The sequence below is a fragment of the Ictidomys tridecemlineatus genome, chromosome Y (assembly GCF_052094955.1).
Source record: "Ictidomys tridecemlineatus isolate mIctTri1 chromosome Y, mIctTri1.hap1, whole genome shotgun sequence".
Lineage (NCBI taxonomy): Eukaryota > Metazoa > Chordata > Mammalia > Rodentia > Sciuridae > Ictidomys > Ictidomys tridecemlineatus.
Genome location: NC_135494.1, coordinates 17,232,394 through 17,251,475, shown reverse-complemented (window position 1 = coordinate 17,251,475; position 19,082 = coordinate 17,232,394). Strand labels below are relative to the sequence as shown.

Below are 19,082 nucleotides of genomic sequence, written 5' to 3'. Positions count from 1 at the left end.
AAATGACACTTTTTAGTTTAAAACTTTATTTAAGATAAGAAGTTATTTAAGTGAAATTTACACACAGTGTCTTCTCCTTTGTTTTACTTGCTACAGGGCATTAACTTTCAAAGGCTGGTTCCGCTTAATTTGATTTTTCATTTTCAAATGAACATCTGTGTTTAGGTCTAAAAAGCTCTTTGTTTAAACATACAGAGCCAGAAAGGGCTGCACAAAGCCTCCTCTATGCGCACTTGATTACCAGGAAGGCCTGCACGGCAAGACCAGGGCTAGCAGGGTGGCATCGGAGAACTAGGAGAACTGGGTCTCCTTTCAGGCTGGGAACAACAATGACACCACAGGGACTGCTCAGCCCCAGTATCTCCTTCCTAGGGACAGATGCTCCCAAGAGCGGCTGCCAGGAGTTGATCCCCGTGATCTCCAGGAATCGGGCTTGACCAAATTCCATTCCTGTTTCCAACGGCACATGTCACTGAGCTCCTGGGAGATGCAGAACCACCACGGGGCAGGCACCCCTGAGGCTCCCAGCCACTCCTGATGTGTCCACACTCAGTCCTCTGTCTCACTTCTTTGACTCCCACCAGAGGGCAGGCCTTGCCTTTCAGGCCCATTTTATATCCCTCCTGGACTGAGAAGTCTAGAGACAGCCCCCCAGGCCCACGAAGTCAGCTGCAGACTATGATCCCAAGGGCACACCACACAGATAAGATGCACCCGACTTTGCCACAGAGGGAACAGCACTGCCCTGGCAGGCCCCACAACAATCAACCACAGCAGGAGCCAGGGAACAGGGTCCCAGGACTTCACAAAGGTCAGAACTCATAGGCACCAAGGCAAAAGGCCTGAGGGAGCTGGGGATACTGCTGACCGCCTACACAGTGTTTTTACTTCAGCTTCTCAGGAATAAACCGGAGGCTTCTCTATGATCCTCTGGTTAACACGGGAAGTTTAGCACAGAGCCCACTGCGGCTGTGTGGGTCTAAATAGTTTTAAACGCTTCTGTGTTTTTATAGCACTATATTTAGAAACCTCTAAATAAAACCCATGGAGAATGTTGCAATAATATACATTTTTTAAACTCACTAATTGAATGTTGCCATTACAAGTGCTATTTTGGACCATCTGCTAAATATGTAATTTAGGAATTAAGATTCATATCTTACAGGATACTAATTATCCTCTGAATCCATGTGGGAACTTTCTGAGCACACACTAGAAAAGTCCCACAGTTGGCAATAATATCCACCCTTGGTCCCACAGGCAGAGGTCAGGCCATTAATAGGGTACAAACATGGGCACAGCTCAGCCATGAAATCCACGATGCCCAGAGCATCACGGGCAAGGATGTCAGGAGTCCACACACTTTTCCAGCCCCAGGGGCAGTCCAAGCTGGGCTCATCAGCTGCGACAGACATTTCTGTGCATTAAGACTCAACCAAATTTCCTAAGACTTCCTCCTCTCCTTGTTGTTGCACATTTTATCAAAGTGACACGGAAGCTTAAGGCCCACCTTGTTCCCATATACCAAGGCTTTAAAGATTCCTAAAGCCTCCTTCAGCTGCCAGACTACAAGGCTGACCATGCCGTCCTCCCCTGTAGCTGCACCCCAGTGCCTCATGAATGGGTACAACAAAGGACTGCAGTCTGACCTCATGCTCCAGTGTCCCTGTGTACCTCTCAAGAGTCATGTCCCAGCAAGACCATGGCTGGGGCCTTGTGACTCTTGGGACAGAAGGACTGTCACCTCCCTTCCTATGAACCTCTACTTCAGTGATACAATCTGACAGGATGTCCCTCTGAAGCCAGCACCAAGCTGACTAAAGCAGGCCCCAGCACCAGCTCAGACACACAGCCCAGGAAGTGCCCCTTCTGTCCTCAGGACAGGTGTGGCTTTTGGTCTCAAGTGTCTTCTGCTTGGCCCAAATGGAAATTCATCTCACAGGATACATCGTTTTGAAATTTTAAGACACTTTAAGATTCCATGATGTGGGTTTCCTTGATCAATAAATTCTGTTTCGGTACCATGACACACCACCTGACATGAGCCGCCAGGCCAGAGCAGTCCACAATGCCCCGGTGAGACACCAGGATGTCACCGGACCCTCCACACCTGTCTCCCACAAACAAGATTTCCAACACAACTGAGGGACTCGTGGAACAAGTAAACATTTCTCCAAACTGCACACTAGGCCCCTGAGTTTCTTCTTTCATCCCGTTCCCTCAAGTCCTGTGCACAACTAAAGGAAAGAAAAACTGAACAGGAAACAGCATAGTAGAGAGAGCAGAAGAGCCTTTCAGTCTGAAGCCTGTGGGGAGCAGAAAGGCTGTGCTTGGAGGAACAATAAATGAGAGAACAAGAAAGGAACAGGGGAGAGACGTCAACAGGGGGACATATTCAGAGACCCATAGTATGCATCTCATGCCACGCTGCTCAGTAGTGTCACTGTGCTGAGAAGAAGACATGGGCTCAGAGACATCCAGCCAGCAGCCTCTGCCAAGGCTCAGATTCAGAGCCAGTATCCCCACAAGCCTCCTTCTCCACGAACTGGCTCCTGACGCACCATCTCAGATGCCAACACCTCCCTGTACCGGGAACATCTGGAACCATTGCTGCCCAGTAACTACTCTGCCCAGTCAGCAGCTGACACCTCTGCAAACTCCAGACAATGTCCCCTAACGTCTCATGAAAAGTGAAATAAATGAAATCGACCGCCAAGGAAGGCGAGGTGGTTGACGTACACGGAGAGGAAACGGAACCAAACCCTGGCACCTGAGACTGGAGCACGACGTAGGGATCCCACGAGAAAACGGGCTACCGCACAAGGAATGCCAGAGAAACCACCGCAGGAGAGCACGCCAGCCAGGGAGGGGCCGCGCACCTGGACACCCTCAGGCAGCACACACCTGGCCACGGCCACGACTGGCAGAGCAACCCAGAGGAGAGCACGTGAGAGCGAGGTGGAGTGGGGGGGTGCGAGAGCCGCACTCCCACCATAGCACAAATGCAGAAGGGCACGGCGGTGCCTGCAATCCGTCTGCAGTTTCTCCTGAAGTTAAAATGTGCCTGACCTGGCAATCCCACTCCTAAGTAGCTACTCAGGAAAATGACAAGGACAAGTCAGATGTCCTTCCACTGAGAAAGACACACATCCCACACAGCAAGAAGCACACATGCAGCGATAAAGGAGGACACGGCTGGGTTATGCAACCCCAGGATGGACCTCTCAGTGCTGTGTCAAGTGACAGCAGCCAGGCCCCGAGGACTCTATTCCATGACACCACCTATAAGCCACTGTAAGAAACGCAAAGCATGAGGAATAGACAGTGCCTCAGCGGGTGCCAAAGGGGGAGTGAGGTGCCGAAGTCTGGCTTGGCACAAATCAGGAGCCACTTGTCAAAAAGAAACTAACTTTATTTTTAGAACTACAAACGCCAAACAAAACAGCTCCAGGGAAAAACCCTCAGAGCCCAACTGCCACCACCGGCTTCCACAAGCCTCTCTCCCCAACACCAGCCTTTTCCTCCCACAATCCTCCTCCTCTTGAGGCCGATTGGCTGGGTTGCGTGGGCAGAGCCAAAGAAGTCACCCAATGAGCAGCTCCGTGGAGGAGCCAATCAGCTAGATGTTGCTGGGGCAGCTGTGAGCCAATCATCAGCTGGCAGTCTGAAGGGCAGGGAAACAGCCCAATGAACATCACCGCAGAGGAGCCAATCAGCTAGATGTTGCTGGGGCAGTCTGAAGCTTGCTGGCAGCTGGAAGTTTGCTGGGGCCCCTTTGGCTGTGGCTCTCAACAGAGGTGGGCTTCAAAGGCACGCTGGGGCTAAGGAGCTGCTGGCTCTGAGGTGCGGGCTCACGCCAACAGAGGTGAACCCCCAGAAGTACAGATCAGGGACACCCACCATTTCTCTGTGTGTCTTAAAACAGAAACCAAATGGAAAAGACTCAGTGAAAGTCAAACTCTAAATGAGGAACCTAAGGCTCTGCCCAATGAGTAAGAGGACACGGAGCGGGCAGAAAGGGAAGCCCGGCAGCCCGTGCCGTCAGGCGGAGGCACACAAACACCACACTAGTCAATAACTTGTTTCTCCCAAGTTATAGATTAGCAATTCTGCAAAGCCTGTATACGCCAGAGTTGGACAAATAAGAAACATCTAGTGTGTAACGACAGCCTAGCTTCTCAGGATCAAGGACTGAAACTGCAAATAAGGAAGAGGGAAAGTAAGGACGGTCAGTGACACTGGAGGAGAAACAGGAACCAGGATGTGTTCCAGCCTCCTCACGCGCATAAGGCAGAAGCAGATGCAGACACAAACAGGGCTGCAGGCACAAGAAGCACACCCATGTCCAACAAGAGCCCACCAAGATCCAGGGCCACAAGTACCTGGATCTTGGTTGAAAACATCCCTTGTCAGCAAAAGGAATCAGGGATCTTTGTAAAGGTGGTTCAACCCAAGAAAGGGAGAGGGAAAATAATAATACAGTATAGGGCATCTCATGTTCCAGAAATTAAGAAAGTACTCAAAACTAAGGAGGGGAGCTCACAGGGCACACATCAACCTGCAGCCACAGGACTGGTTCCAGACACAGCATGGCATCAGTGCTTAGCAAACAGATAAATAGGAGGACAACCTTCTTCCTCAAGGAATGCCAAATAAGAAATGAAGAAGAAATGAACAAATAGAAAACCACCACTGTAACATTCCAGTGTTAATTACTGAGGGTGAAATCCACCATGGATGCCTAAAACTGGTGGAGGAAATTTTGAGATGAAACAAGATATTTCTAGGAGTCGGGGCCACCCTGTAATCCCAGCCACCCCACTGGGGAGGCTGAATGAGGATGATAATCACAAAGTTCAAGGTCAGGCTTGAAACAAAAAAGTGGAAAATGTAGCTCCATGGTAGAGAACACCTGGGTTCAAACTCCAGTACCCCAAAAAAGAAGAAACAGGATACAGTCTCAAAGAAGTTCTCCCAAGATACTTACTAAATACAAAGAAATAAAGCCCTAACCTTACAATTGACTCCCAGGAGACACTGCCTCCACCAAGAGACTCGGAGACTGCAACATGCTCTCTCGTGTATGTGGCACACTGAGAAGGCCACAACATCCCTTTCATGATTTCTATCCAAAAACACACCTCAATCTAATCATGGGGAAACATCAGACTTACTCCCATTGAGGGACATTCTCTAACACTCCTTCCTCACTGGCGTCCAGGATTCTAAAGCCTTAGGTCAAACTCTCCCTCCAAGTGCCCTGGCCGAGGGCTCCTAGATCCCCAGGGCTGCCTTGCATCCTGAGAGGAGCCAGGGTGCAGGACTCAGACTTGCCTTCAAAACCAGCCTCTCCTTCCCAAGGTCTTTGCCCTGTGCTGTCAGCTCCCTGAGGGCCTAGAGGCACCTCATGTTCTCATGTCCCTGCCCCTACCCAAGGCCCTGTCCTCTCAGACTGCCCTTCCCAAGTCCACAGGGGCCACTTGCGACCATTCCTTATACACTCTCTGGCCCCAAATCACTGCTCTCCCACTTATTCCCCACTGGCTACCACCCACCCCAACAAGCCCCTGGCTAGCGCACCCAACCACGCTTCAATGAGGAACGATTCCAACAGCACCACTCCCTTGCTCAGAACAACTCCTCCTAGACTGATAAGAAAGGCAGTGCTCCAGACAGACAGACCTCTGCACTAGCCTCAATCCCTCTCCAAGAAACCCTGAGCCTGAGGATCACAGCGCCAGGGCAGTGGGAGAGCACTGCCATGCAACACTGCCATCCCTGAGGCCCTGCGGGGCAGGAGTGGAGTTGTTCCTCAAGGCAGGGAGGAGGCACATGCAGGGCGGGCACTAGCAGGCTCCCAGGCCACGTCCCCAAATGCTCACACTCCCCACCTTAGAGCTTTACAACCCAGGAACCATGTCTTTGTGCTTTGGTTCCCAACAACACAACACCAAGCTTCTTTGAAACCCAACTGTCATCTGGCATCATCATTTCAAGAGATTTGTCAAGGAGCCTGTGCCAGGAGAGGCGGGCCTGAAGCAACAGAGGTGGAACAGAAGCGGCCTCCAAGCACAATGGAGACCAGGTCCAGTGGCAGGGAGGTGCCGCCTGCCAATGCCTCTGCATGCAAATGACCAAGGACAGAGCAGCCCTCTCCCACTCACAGGTACTACAGTTCACCTGTGATGTGCCAGACACAGAAGCCAGCCTGAGGAGGCTGAGCCGGGAAGACAGAACAGCCTGTCATTGGCACTTCAGTCTCACTGGGACATGAGGTCACGAGCTTCCCACAAAGACTATGCAGCCACAGGACACAGGGTTCTGGGGGCTTCAAGAGCAAGCGTGACAATGGTGACAGTAGGACTCCTGCAGGAGCAATCATGCCCCAGCTCTATGGACACTCCAGAGACCACAGACTCCATTCTCAGAATGGACCTGGACTAACTGTCCCTGAGGGCCCTTTCAGCTGTGAGTCTCCTGATAAATTTGTCCCCACTGGCTGACTAGCTCCCTGTTTTCACCTCAGTTAAGAGGGCGAGGCCCACATGTGGCATCTGCCCTCCCACCTCGAGCCTTGCTCTTGACCCACAGCTTAGTCGGCACAAAGCACGCCATGCTCAGGACCCCAGCAGCCCCAGCAGAAAGCAGCAGGGACAAGGGGAAGCTGTGGACATATCACACTCCGTTTAGCCCTCGAAGCCAAGGAGCACTCACTCTCCTGCCTGGACCCTCCCAGACAGGGGCTGGCAAAGCTTCACAGCTCCACGCGGGCAGCTCATTAGCAGAAGCATTGATCTTCTTGCTTTTCAGGATAAGCATCTCCGAGCTCAATGTGGAAGGAGGAGGCACAGGATTACGCTGGGTATTAGGACAGTCCTAGAACTGTCGTCGGCAGGAGGCCATCCCAGACCCAAGGACGTCAGCCACCAGCACTAGACCCCCCGTTGCAAAAGGACAGCACAGGGAGGCCACTTAGGGAAAAGGACATCAAAAGTGGCATTTTCCAAAAGCACAAGGGTTGTCTCTGGCCACCTCCCTCACTGGACCCTGTGGCTTGTCCTCTGCTCACTCCCACACCCAGCACAGGCTGGGTAAGCATGACCCTAGCAGCAGGCAGCCAGACTGGCACAGATGGACACCCAAGGGAGAAGCAGGTGAGTCACAGATCACAGGAGAAGATGGGGAAAGTCAAGATATCCCCAGGCATTAAAAGACTGTCCTGGGTGAGACCAGAGAAATAGGGACAGTCTCATACATATAAATGCAGGATAAGGATTGACTTCTATGGGTTTAATTTTAAGCTAAATAAGCAAGAAATAGAGAAGAAATATATGCACATTTAGCTTCAACTTAGCTTCCTTCTGTTTTCATTGGCATGATGACAGATCAGGAGAGGGACATTCGTGTTTCTCCAAGTTCCCAGCCTGCACCCCTAGGTTAAAGTTCCACCTCAAACACAGCGGCCTCCTGAGCCCAGCTCACCCATAAGAAAACAAGACCAGGAGAAGCCAGAGCAGTGCCACATCTGCACAAACAGCAGGGCCAGCAGCGTACCTTGCTCACAGGTGGAGGGTACACGGGCACTGTCCTGAGTCAAAGAGCTATCCACTGGGACTTGCTACTCACGTGCCTCACTGCGTTTTACACAAGATGGCTTAAAAAGGTTTTCTAGCTCTTTGACAACTGTCACTTAAAATGTCTAATCACTGAGTCCTAGAACCACAAGCCAGGGAATTGGTCCTGGCCTGCCTTGTTAGATGGAGGGAGATAGAGCATGGCCCTGGACTCACCCAAGGATGAGGCAAACCACTTGGTACCTGAGGAAAGAGGCATGGATGCAGACTGCCAAGGAGCAGCGCCATCAATGGGAACAAGCAGAGGTGGAGTGGGGGACATGCTGATCCCACCTGCACAAGGGAAGATGCAGATGCTCACTCAAAGCAGAAATCAGACATCCAGATCCAGAGCTGCATATCCACCCACCACTGGGTGGGCAGCTCCTGTCTCAAGCCATGCTACGCAGGCACCCTACACTCTGGTGAGAATGGTGGGCCACATGGCTGAGCACCTGAAAAGATGGATGAGGGGCTGGGGCTGCAGCTCAGTGGCAGAGCGCTTGCCAAGCACGTATAAGGCACTGGGTTCGATCCTCAGCATCGCATAAAAATAAAAAAATAAAATAAAGGCATCTGTCCATCTACAACTACAAAAAAAAAAATGGTGGGGGGAGATGAATGGGTATGGTGTCAGCCCCCTATGCTGAAACTGGTTCATAGGGTAGCAAGAGAGCTTAGCCAGCCCAGCAGGTGAAACAAAACCCAACACACATGAACTCCAGAAAGCCTCGTGGCCACTGCAGGAAGCTGGTGGCAAAGAAAACCAGGCAAGGGCAGAAGGGCGGGGGCACTGCGCAGTCCTAGATTCTGCCTGTGGCTGAGGCTGTCCCAGCATGCTTTGTAGCTGTGTAAGGTGGACACAGTTGTACCTTTTTCTCTTGACAACCAGAGGAGTGACAATCATACCCTGGACTTTCAGGACTAAGGAACAGGACAGCACCCAGGAGGAGTCTGGCTCCTCCAAGGACGCATGGACAGAAACTTCAATCCCAGGGAGGGGCAGAAACCTCAGCGAGTGACAACTCCACGCAAAGACTGATGGGGACTTGGTACAAGGAAGCTGGTCTTGAGGCAATTAACCCTACTTCAGAGTGGGTTTGGCAGACGGTACCAAATCGATACCCCCCTCCTGCATGCACCCCTGCAGGTGAGGAATCAATCAGCCGAGGCCTCCCAACCTGTTCCTGCTGAGCCAAGAATCAAAGCTGTTTACCATTCAGGCCTAGAGATGAATAAATAAAGCCACCAATTAGTCAGTACCCTTTGTCTCTCTGGCAAGAGCTTTTAGTTACTTCCAAAAAGTCACTGCCCCCATGAGGCCTTCCATTAAGGCACTAAGGCATGTTCAGGCTCAGGGGGGAAAAGAGGCAGGGTGGGCAGAGACCCCAGATGCAGTCTATAGTGGGATGGGCAGTCCAAGCACATATTCCCAGGAGCCAATAGGAAGCCCCACTAGTTCAGACCACATCACCCCAAATCCTGGGCAAGTCCAACAGCCTGGCAATTCTGGGACCTGGCTTTCTGCCCCTAAGAGCTGAGTATTTAAACCTAACCCGGTGCCAGTTCCTATCCTCAGCTTCTCATTCAGCTCCCACTGCTGTGGCCTCCTTCAGCCCACCCTGTCAAATCATGACGCCATCACTCAGACAAAATGGCAGCATGTGCATCCCACCAGGGTAGTCCCTAGAGGGTCTGCACCGTCCATCTCACACAAAGATATCAGAAAACAGACAGAAACCCCACCATGACCTGAGGGCTTCTGTGCCAGGGTATAGGTAGATGAGCCTGGGACCACACAGGGGCTACAGTGATGGTAACCAATGCCATCTGCTCTGAAGCCATGTGGGAGTGAGATTCACTCCCTCGATGCAGCTGGAAACAGAACCACAGGCAATGTATACACTGTTATTCTGGGCAGGCCACAAAACCCCTCGGGCCAGTTCTGAAAGAAAAACCCCAAGCCACCACCAATGCTCCTCTTGCTCTTCCAAGTCTAGGAACAAGGGCTCCAAAGGCCTTGTGACTTCAGCAAAACAGTCAAACAAAAATGGGGAAGACATCAGAGGTGGGCATGTGAATGTGGGTTCAGTTTGAGAACACCAGGGAAGATCAGGCACCCCAGGGCTGACAGCACCAACCACCATAGTAGAGGGGTCGAAGAGTGACAGGAATTCAAAGACTCAAGCAGCACCAGTGGGAGGGTTTGTGGCCTTAAGGGGCACATAGAAGTGCCCTAGGACCAACCAGAAACAAGTGGCACTGAAGGTTTGAAAAGCAGAAGGCCCTCTGCAGGGCAGGAGGCTCCAGGGCCTCCCCCCTCCCCCAGCGCAATGCAGCCCAACCACATCACCATGCAACAGGCCGCCCAGGGCCCACCTGGCAGGAGCAACATCAGTCGGGGGAGCAACATCAGTCAGGGAAGCACCACACCCACCCCTCACTCAAGACACCCGCATTCATTCCATCTGGCATGGGCACCATAGCAGACACAAGAGCAAGGGAGGGTATCTCTGAACCCCACAGGTGGCATTGCACCAGAGGCATCCCCAGTGAGGAAGGCACACAAGGACCCCCTGGAACTTGAGAAAAGAGAGGCAGGGGTGAGTACAGGCCCAGACAGGTGAACCAGCACCCTGGGAGGAATAGGAACACCCACTTGCATGTCAGGTCAAGGGTGAGCAGGCCAAGGGCCATGGGGGTCCCTGAGGAAGGCAGGTATAACCGTCAAGCCAGTCCCAGGTGCTTCCTGTAAGCCAGGCACACAGCCAAGCAAGCATACCACATGCACAGCCTATCTAGTCCTCACAGGCACCTGAGAACTCCTGACACAGAAGAGCCTGCCACAGGAAAGGCACCTGGCTGGAAAGTCAGGACAAAGCAATGCCTAGAACCCGCCCAGTGGCCTAGACCACAAACCAGGGGCAGGGTGCCCAGATGGGAAACCAAGACTGAACAGGAGCGGGCTGAAGAGAGGAAAGATGCAGGGCTATAAGGAACCTCAAGGGGGCCCAACTCAGAAAAGGTTACCTCCATAGTCAGCCAGGTGTCCCTTAGTGCTCTCAGCAAATGCTCAACTTGAAGAGGGCAGTCACCTACACAGTGCGGCACAGGGATTCCTACAGATCAGTGGAAGGGAGGAGGCATAACCTACCCTGGGCTGGACCCTCTGCTGAGCACCAAACCCAAGACATCCTGTGACAGCCCTTCACTCTGTCCACTGGCACCATGTGACACTTGGCAACATTTCAAAAAGCCAGGCAATTATGCCCTCCCCAGCTTGTGAAATGAGGTGCCACCTGTATTTTTAGGACAAGATTTTTGACATGGAGTTTCAAATATCCTCTGAATATTTATGTGTTTTCATCCTCCTGGATAAGCCACTGGATTCCTCTACCCTAAGAAGCATCTACCCTGTCATGAAGGCTCGAGATTGATGAATATTCCCAAGCTTGGATGATAACTAGCTGCTGGCCATCTTGTTCCATGGAAGAGGAAGCACACTCAGGAGGAGTCCAGAGGCCAACCAGCACAAGTTCTCTAGAACACTCTCAAGACTGGACTGAGGCCACTTTCATCTCTAATAATGGCCTCCTGGGGTCTTTTGAAAAACACAAGACAATATTGAAAAAGACTCCTGACATTTGTCCAGCTTTACAATCTCAAGAAAATAGACTACCTGTAAAGCCAGCTCAAAGCATCTACTTAAATGTGAGCCAGCTCCCAGCTTCTAAGAGAGCAGCCAATTAGTGTGGGGCCTGTCGTCCCTTTGCCGCCTGACATTTACAACACTGTGGATGAGAAAAGCAGGCGGCGGTCAGCAAGTCCCAGGACAAGGGTAGATCCTCCTGAGCTGTTGTCCACAAGTGGGGCTGCCGACGGGCAGAGGAAGCAGTGGACACAAAAGCACAGGCTCAGCCATGGCCTTCACTGCTTCATGGCAGGGCTAGTACCTCAGGGTCCTCACCCAGGAAGTATGGATGGTACCTGCATGGCTAGATTCCTGTAGAGACCTAGCAGAATGGTGACGGAAGTATGCTGGAAACCAAGAATGGATACCCACAAGGACTTACAGAGCACACCACCAACTGGAAACTTCTACCACCCAGAGGCTCCAGGGTCACTGGTCAAAGAAAAAAGACTTAACCTAAAAGATCAAGAAATATGCAGCTTCAAATTCCATTTTCAAATAAACACACCAGTGCTCTCAGACACCTACCAAGGGACCAGATGTCGATTCCTTCTCACTGGGTACAATTCCTGGGAATAGCCCCACCCCTCTGAGCACAAGTCCTAGGACCCAAAGGTCCAGCTGCACCACAGCGGGGCCTGCTCCCCTCTCCAGCCAGGGGAGGAACAGGGCAAATGGAGCATCCTGGCCCAGCAGACCAGACCACCAGACACAGCATGCACACACTACACCAAGTGTCCCCAGAACAGATGCAGAACTGTGCCTGACACCTCCTGGGTGGGACCCTGGGCCAGGATGGGGGAACCTCCAGGACTCTTCTAAAAACCTGAGGCACAAGATGCAAGGCATAAGAATCTCAGGGAGGTTTCTCAGGACTGGATGCCCTCACCACTCACAGGGCTAAATGTGCAGTTTAACCAGCTCCTGTGCAAGAAAGTGACCCAGCAATTGCTCGGGTTCTTTCAGGCCATCATCAGCAGTTTCAAGGTGGGTGCTCAACAACCCACTGATTCCGCTTGAGTTGGGCTTCCTCAGAAACAGACCTCAAGACCATGGCCCACTCCACACTGTGGGGCACGGCGGCTCTGTACCTAACAGAGTGCTTCAAACAATGGTGAGTTAGCAGTCAATGTGAGTGTTAACGCTTTAGAGCCAGTTATCAGACACTTCACGCCAAGGGCCTGGCCCTGGAAAGAAAACACACACTGGACAATCATACCCAAGTGCTCCTGAAGAAGATCCCATCACCTCTCTAGGAACTGCCCAATAGACAGCAGGCCATGGGCCTGTCATATTTGTCCCAGCAGAGGTTCACTCGGTACTGATGAGTGGGGCCCTGGCTCTTTGTGCCTGATGGAGCAACAGGGCAGGGCTGTCCCCACCCTCACCAGGCATGCCTACTGCAACAGGAGGCAGACAGTTCTGCAGCCATCAGGAGCAAGAGGAGGTATCCAGTGCAGCTGCAGGATAACGCCTGTGGTTAAGGCACCTGGGGCATGCAGTGGGGGATGGGGGGTGGCAGAAAGCAGAAGAGGAGGCAGTTCTGAGATGTTTGTCAAGAATCTAGCACTCCAACCTGAAAGCGATGGAGAGTCAGCCTTTAAAAAAGCCACTCTGTCTATGGTGTGGAGGTAAGCAGGAGGAGAGAGCCAGGTGACCTAGCAAAGGTCAGGGGCAAAGACTGGAAAGACAGGCCAAGCCCCACTCAGTGCTAGTAAGTGCTGAGGAAGGGCAGAGAAATGACACTCAGGGGTCTAGCTTAAGAAGGGAGAAGGCAAAGAGTTCGTGGTCACGGTCACAGTCTAGAAGGAGTAATTGCAGCCTTGAGCTGCAAGGTCTGAGGTGCACAGGAGACACCCGGATCAACACCTTCACACCCAGTGAAGCCCATGCCACACTGAGAGAGTGCGGGAGGGCTCGCTGGTCACTGTGAGTTTCAGTTCCATTTTCTAGAGCTAGGGTCAGGTAAAAGACCCCTGGGAATGACAAAATCTGGGGGACACTGGGTCCCCAAGAATCCACTACCCATGTGTGCATATTGCAGGACAGAGAGAAAATAGTGACAGAGGTAAAAATGGACAGTCTGAGAGCCAGTCTGAACAGGCTCTAACCTCAGGCTAGTCTCTAACTTGTGAGAGACAGACTGGGCCTCCCTCTTGGAACACATGAAGATGAGGTGCTGACCCGCAGCAGCACTCAATGAACAAAGGGTTTGGGTCACACCCATCATCACAACACATCTGTGATAAACTCCAGTTTGTGATAAGCTGGAGTCTGGCTTGGCTGGCCCATAGTGAGTGCCCACACCAGCCATGGCAGCCGCTACACTCATGACTTCCCAATCCATGTGGCCTTCCTGAGGCTGATCACACCATTCCACATAGTCTTCATACTTCTCTGGTCCCAGAGAATTATTTCATGTTTCTGTCACTAAACTGCTTTTGTCATTAGTTGCTCAAGCACCTCTCATCACACCAACGGCTCTGTTTAAACCTGGCAGTCGCCCACATGGCTCCCTGTACTGGGCGGCTAAGAGGCCATGCCATGACAGAACACCAGGCAGCTCAGCACTCGTAAAACAAGCTGCGCATCAGCTGAAAAATCACAACAGCACAAGACCTGAAGGCTGTTTCTAAGAAAATGACCCTTCAGCCCTGGACAGCCTGATTCCACGAGGCAAACACCTGTGAAGGGAGCTGCCTAATCAGGAGGGCCTTGGCAGACAGAGCACCAGGCATGCCTCCCTCAGACCAGCAAGAGCCAACAAAACATGATCACCCTCTGTCAGAGAGGGCTGAAGGTCTGGCTTAGCACCTCATCTACTGCAGGGTCCCTGGCATGGGCACCAGGTCAGATGCAGCTAGCCACCTTGTATGGACACTGAAATCAACTCTCTTTGCATGGGCCAGTCTACCAGCTTCTGCAGCCCCCTGTTCTCCCAACTCAGCAAGCAGGACCAGCAGCAGCTGGAGTTGCCCAGATCCAGATCCACCTGAACTCCCTGCAGACCCTCTGGTCACACCTGACTTCCCCAGGGCCCAGGAGTATGGACACTGCATTGCTCTACTCCAGCCTCACTCTTTCCTCCCATTGGTCAGGGAGGACTAAGTCCAGAAAAAAGGCCACTAGGAAAGGGAAACCAGGAGGTGCTGGTCTCCCTCTGAGAGAGCAAGTTGCCCAGCACCAACAACCTGACCAGATCAGGACAGCATGCCAACCCCACTCTGCCAAGCTTCAAGAGAAGGCCACAGTGGAGATCGAGACGAGGGACCCCTATAGAAGGGTCTTGGACTGGCCTTCTCTCCAGACCCAGAGCCTGGCCTCAGCTCATCAGTCTTAAAGAACCAGGACTGGAGCAGCATCAAGGCAACAATACTAGCAGGACCCTCAGAGGCACTGCAAGCTGCCAGAGACACCTGAGCTGCTGGAGATGCCAGGCTGGGGTTGGCCAGGAGGTGGGGAGGGCAGGGAAGAGGTGGTCACCTGCCACAGGGGAAGAGCCAGGTACCCGGCTCTATGGAAAGCTGGTGTGCTATAACAGGAGGGGAAGGAAAAGGTTCCTCTCCATGAGACCATGTCACGCAGACAGGTCAAGTGCTGTTTCCAAAGGCTCCAAAAGGCTCCCCGGCGACACCCACGGCTGCCTGGCAACATCGCTGCCTTTGTGCGTTTGAATCCCTCACCTGCCAGGGACAACGATATTGAAGGACCTCACAAAACCCTCCGAATACCAGCCCAGGCAACTGCTCTCATGAAGGGAGGACACGTGGCAATCTGTCCCTCCAGAGGCCACTGTGAGGAAGGTGGCAGGCAACCCTCGACCTCCTACTGAGAGGAAGACAAGCAAAAGAGATGCATTGCTGGACTCGTGGGCTCCGGCTCTGCCCGGGATCAGGAAAAAAAATGCAGATCCGAGAAGCGGGATCTGCAGCCTGGGCTCGGCTGACAGCCTCCCCCAGGGTCCTGTCTAGAGACAACGACGGTGCTCAACACATCCTCCACTGTCAGAGGTTAGACAGGCAGGATGCAGGTCAACGGGCATAGAGGGACTCACAGCGCCCATGGGACATGCTGCCAGGGCAGCCCTGACAAGTCTGGAAAGCCATTCTTTTGGGGCTCAGCAGCAAGTGAACAAAATGTCTCACTAGGGGAAGGCAAGTCCCAGGATGGCTGACAGGTAAGCAGGCACCAAGAGCACAGGAGATGCTGCCTGGCAGTGACCTGCCCACCCCAGAAGCACCTTCTCACTGTCTGAGGATAGGGCTCCAGGGGAGCTGAGGAACAGAAGCTCCTACTAAGACCCCAAGGGACCTGCTCATCACCCCGCTGACTGGTCTCCAAGACTACCTCAGACTCTGTCTGTGAGACCCAGCACTGTGCCCCTACTCACAAAGCAGACACCCTCCCTCCTCCATGGTTTCCTGTTGTTGGTGGCTCTGCTCCCTTAGGGTAGAAGGCACATGGGTATATGTGTCTTGATTGAGCTTCCCAAGGCCAACCATGGCCATTGACTGCTACAGGCCAAGCAGCAGGCAGACTTCAGCTTGGTGGGTGATATGACTGGTAAGGGCTCAGCCCACCTCTGGCATCCTGTTTCTTACACTCACTCCAGTTCCCAGAAGATGCAAACTCCTGCCTCTGCCAGCAAAGCTCAGGACTCCTCTGGAAAAGGGCCTGACAGACAGCAATGAAACCTGAACTGCCAGAACAGAGAGGAGGAAAACTAAGTGCAGGTGGAAGCAGCCCTGTATGGGCAACACCGCCCACTGTGGCATCCTTGGTGCCAGAGTGCTGGAATGCCAAATGTAGCACAGAACCCTGGAAGGTCACATTTAGTCTCGGAAAACAAACTTTTGAAGTTATTGTTAAATTAACACTAAGGTACCTTATACAGTAAATCATAAAAAGTCACAGATGCTTAAGATAGATCACAGAATGAAAACAAAAGGCCCCACTTGGGCAGCCAGGCAGGCAACTGGCTGGGTTGAGCAACAGAGTCCACTGACAGGCCATCAGCTCTGGCCTGGGCTGTGCAACTGTGCCAGTACTTCATGGGGCCAGAGAGGGACTTGTCCAGTTCCACAGGGCATCAGGCCAGCTCTCCAAACCTAGAACCCTTCCATTCTCTAACAGCCTCCCCCAAGAATTCTTCAGAGGTCAGTGAGTGAGTAGACTGGGGAGTCTAGAACTAAGAAGCGACTCCAGAGGCAGTTCTGTCTTGTGATCCGGATGTCTTCAAAAAGAGACCTGTGTCCCACCAACTGATGACTCCCTCTCTGAAACGCCACAGTTTCCAAACACACCCATGTGTCTGATGGCTCCTCCTGAACCTGGAGCTACTGACAGGAGAGGAGGACAGCAGCTCCCTTTGGGTCCTCACAACCAGCCAAGCACTTGTGGACATGCATCATAGTAGACACTCAGGCAAGGGGTATTTCTAGAATTCTCCTCAGATAACCTAGACCAAAGACTTAGAAACAGACAAGAGTTCCCAGGTCTGGCAACTCACAAGCCCCTCACAGCTCTAGCCCTTTATGAGAGGCTATATTAAAATGGTTTAAACACAATAAAATCTGTTAAATTTATAGCAAGAAAATATGGAAAGGCAGTAAAATTAGCAGAGCATAGAAATGAGAGGATACTAAACATCCCTGGCGCTCCAACAGAAGCGGACAAAAAGGGTACTAAATGGAAGGAATGAGGAATTTAAATAAATTTAAAATTCATAGTGCCACTTCCTCCTCCCTACTGAGCTGACCCCTGGAGACAGTTGTCCAGGCACAGCCACATTCTTGCTGAGGTTCCAAGTGTTCCCACAAATGTGCCACCCAGAGACTGGTCTGAACCTCCCTGCCTGCACAGCTAGGCTGCAGGCTGGGGAACTGTAGGGCCTCTTGGATACCCTCCTGTGCCACCCATCTCCTTAAAGGCCCCAGCTGGTGCCCTTCACCCTAGCACTAGTGGCATCATGGGGCCAGGAATGCGGCAAAGACAGCTCCTCACCTCAGTACCTCGGGCCACAAAACAAATCTGCTTCCCCTGAGAAGGCACTGGCATTCACAGAAGCCAGCACTGCCACCCACACGGCCCAGGGACCCGCAGGTCGAAGGTCCTGGTCAGGATGGTCACTGTGTCTAGAGCAATTCTTGGGAAGAGTCTGCCTGTGCCGATGAGTGTCAGCATCAGAACCAACCACGCAACCCCTGGCGCTCAGCACAGCCTTCTCACTCCTCATGATGCCAGGGGAGTCTCACAGATAGGAGAAAGGACATATGGGCATCTGTTTCAAGAATCTGACCCCTGGGTAGCTCTTTCTCTAGCTCTGTCTTACCTGGAAACTGGTTAATTTTGTTTTACATTAGTAAACATTATTATTTAGAGAAATTTTAGGGTTATGAAACAACTGAATAGGAATTGGGGTCCCCTTCACCTCTAGCTGCTTTCCTCCAGTATCAACACCTTGCCTTAGTGGCCTATATTTATTACAGATAGGGAGCCAAAACAGATATACTGTTACTAACTAACGTCCCAGCAACAGCTTACACTGGGGTTCACCTTGTGTTATATACTCTATGGGCTTGGGCAAGTGTATAAAACATGCATCCACCATTAGAGTACACAGAGTAGTTTTGCTGCCCTAAAAATCCTCTGTGCTCCCCTCATTCACCCTTCCTTCCCTTCAACCTGACAACCACTGATCTTTTCCTGTCTCCACAGTTCTGCTTTTCCCAGACTGCCGCACAGTGGGGACCACACAGTGGGGACCACACAGTGGATGGCCTTTTCAGATTCTCTTCTTTACTTAGCAATATGCATTTAAAACTCCTCCATGTCTTTTCATGGCTTGATGGCTCATTTCCTTTTAGCACTGAACAATATTCCATTATCTGGGTGTGCCACAGTTTATTTATCCATTCACCTACTGAAGGACATCTTGATTGCATCCAGGTTTTGGCAGTTATGAATAAAGCTACTATAAGCACTCGGGTGCCAGCTTGTATATGGACATAAGTTTTCAACTGATTTGAATAAATTCCATAGGGTGCAACTGCTGAATCATATAAATGATGTTTAGTTTTGTTTAAAAAAAATGGCCACTGTCTTCCAAAGCTCTATTCCCACCAATAAAATGTTCCTGTTTATTTACATCCTTCCCAGCATTTGGTTTGGTCAGTGTTCTGGATTTTAGCCATTTTAATCACCATACAGTGGTATCTCATTTTAATCTGCAATGTCCTGATGACATGTGATGCTCAGAGTCTTTTCATGTGCTTATTTACCATCTGTGTATTTTCTTTGGTGAGGTGTCTATTCAGATCTTTCACCCATTGTTTAGCTAGATTTCTGGTTAAAAGTTCTTCATGTAGTTTAGCTAATGTTCCTTTATGAGACATATCTTTTGCAAATATTTTCTCCCAGCTTGTGACTTCTCTTTTTATTCTCTTAACAGTGCCTTCTGCAGAGCAGAAATTTTTAGTTTTGATGAAGTCTAGCTTATCAATTATTTGTTTCATGGATGGTGCCTCTGGTGTTGTATATTAAAAATCATCCTCAGGGCTGAGGTTGTAGCTCAGTGGTAGAGCGCTTGCCTTGCACATGTGAGGCACTGGGTTCGATCCTCAGCACCACATAAAGATAAGTGAATAAAATAATGGTATTGTGACCACCTACAAATACATACACACACACACACACACACACACACACACACACATATAACATCATCACCAAATAGCCAGATTTCCTCCCGTTACCTTCTAGAAGTTTTAGAGTTTTGT

General features: G+C 51.4%; 1 protein-coding gene across 1 annotated transcript in view; it reads right to left on the bottom strand.

Moving 5' to 3' along the window:
* LOC144371882 (mitotic spindle assembly checkpoint protein MAD1-like) overlaps positions 1 to 19,082 on the bottom strand; it is a 238,895-nt gene that overhangs the window by 133,293 nt on the left and 86,520 nt on the right.